The 2325-nt window shown below is 51.3% G+C and overlaps 1 pseudogene; it reads right to left on the bottom strand.

Annotated features, from left to right (window-relative positions):
• Window positions 1–1114: 1114 nt before the first annotated feature.
• Window positions 1115–1494, bottom strand: LOC106698079 (annotated as a pseudogene).
• Between the last annotated feature and the right edge of the window lie 831 nt (window positions 1495–2325).

Raw genomic sequence — 2325 nt, 5'->3', positions numbered from 1 at the left:
GAGAGAGATAGAGAGAGAGAGAGGACTCAGGAATGAAATGAGCACGCAGGCCCAAGCCTCTCCACCGTGATCAGGTGCTTCGAGCCTGCGTGTGAATGTGGGGAAAAGCAAAGTTTTCTAAAACTGCGACAAAATCATGGTCTTTCTTAACCTTCCTCCCCTACTGCTGCCCCACCAATAGGGAATGTGCTGGAACCCCAAAGCCCTCGCACCTCATGCTGTGGCCGCCTGAGGAATTCCATCTGTTCCTCCCACCTACCTCCTGGAAGTCCTCTTGCTTCTGGAAGCTCTCCTGGTCCCCTGGGGCTGTGCTGTTCGCAGGGAGTCACCCCAGGTCTCACTGGGAGAATGAAGCCAGACTTCCTTCCCTGAAGCGAAGCAATGCCCTCCCTCCCAGCAGCACGGGCCTAATTCGGCCACAGATTCCTGCGAGCCTTACTATCCTCAGCTGTGAAATGGGCGGTCAGGCAAGCCTCCCTGTCTCCCCGAGCCCGGCCGGACTCGGACGCAGGTGCTCCTCATTCATGCCACGCAGGCACTTCCCACTCCACCCCACTTTAAAATAGGCCTGTTTATCTTTCTAAACCGTGCACTCCCCCGAGTCAATGACTATATCCTGTTCATACTTTTCCCCTCACTAATTCACAATTTAATGCCCCCTATTCTACATAATCACATGTTCAATCGCTCACAGCACATTAGCAAAGTTACTAGGAAAGCTGGACGACCAACCAAAGATGCTACAGAAGCATAACGTTCTGACAGGGAGAGAGCCAACACCCAGGAGTGCTTTTCTTCAGGAAACAATTCTACCAAACACATGTGAATAGAAGCAATTTAAAATGTTCAAGACATAGCCAACGCACGACTGACTCCAAATTGCCATTTAGTATGCTCTGTATTACGGGATATAAAAACGACCCCCATCTATGGAATGTTAGGCTGACAGCTAAGACAGTCAAAGCCTCCATATTCAAGACCCCACTATTTCTGGTTGTGCCAAAAAATAAACAACCGGCAAATTATTCATCTCTTAAAAAAAAAAAGCATTCATACTTTAAAAAAGTGGGATGAAGTGGAACTCCCTCCTTCTTAAAAAGGTGTCTAGAGCTACTCAAAACCTTGTATGTGCAGAACAGTTGCTAAAACGATTCCTCTGGATTGTGCAAGCAGGGAGACAGGGACTACTGCTGAGCCCTGGCCTGTGACATTCACCAGACTTGGCTTCTTTCTCTCCTGCTTCATCGGAGGCTGGACTCCCCCGGCCTTCAGTTTCTCCGTTTCCCGCAGGCAGATCTTCTGTAGGTTCCTGGTCAGCCACTGGCACCTGCTTTCCCTTTGCTCCCCTTTTTCTTTCCCTTTGCACCTTTTTGGCTGCAGATTTATCCTTTCCCGCTGCCTTTTTTGGCTTTTGCAGGAGCAGGTGTGGCTGACAACCCGGCCCACCTCCTCCTGGGCCGCCCCCTTGGCAGAGCTGACCTTCCTCTTGGGCATCGTGGAGGCGGCCCGGCCCAGGGTCCGGAGAACAGGGGCTGCCAAGCTGCTGGGACCTGCGATGGGGGCAGTGGGAGGACCAGATGAACCTGCCCTATTCATACTTGTATCCCATAACATAGTTCCTGCCACAAGGCAAGTCCGCAATCAGCGTTCGTTGAATGAATGAATGAATGAATGAATGGGGAGGAGGGATTGGAGCACATGACCACTTTAAACTCTCCAAGTGGGGCAGGGTAGGGGTTTCTTTCCTTCTCACCCTCCTCTGGCCCCACCCCACCTCGCCCTTTGCTGGGAAAATACACTTTATAAGATGAAGCAAAGACTGTGAGGTGAAGCAAGAGCAAGTCCAACACCTGAGACATGACCCGCGTGACTTTCAGCAACACTTTTCCAGGCTGCACTCGACATGCACCTGCGTAAATAGATACATGGAGACTGTTCCAGAAGGGAGCCAAGGGAACAAAGAAGACCCTTTGGGGAAGTGCAGCGGCTGGTTTCAAAATAGCCTGAGGCCCTGGGAAGATGGGATAGAAAAGTGAGTCTCCTCTTCTCCACAGCTTGGCGCTCACCGGGCCTCAGCAGCCCATCCACAGTCCCTGGGACTAACCCAGGGCTTCCGTGAAATGAGAAGTGGGGAGCTCACCGCCTCCCACCAAAAGTCCTGTCACAGCCCAGACACAGGCTGCTCACCATGCCCCAGGGATCAAAAGTTGACTCAGGGCTTGAACATCTTGCTCAAGAACATTTGTTCTCCGAATTCCTCTCTGAGTTTTCCTTTGCTTGGTTTCAACTTTTAATTTTGCTCTCGTCTCCAAAGCCCTAAACCAG

The sequence above is a fragment of the Myotis lucifugus genome, unplaced genomic scaffold (genome assembly GCF_000147115.1).
Source record: "Myotis lucifugus unplaced genomic scaffold, Myoluc2.0 scaffold_134, whole genome shotgun sequence".
NCBI lineage: Eukaryota > Metazoa > Chordata > Mammalia > Chiroptera > Vespertilionidae > Myotis > Myotis lucifugus.
This window is presented reverse-complemented; position numbering and strand designations above follow the sequence as displayed.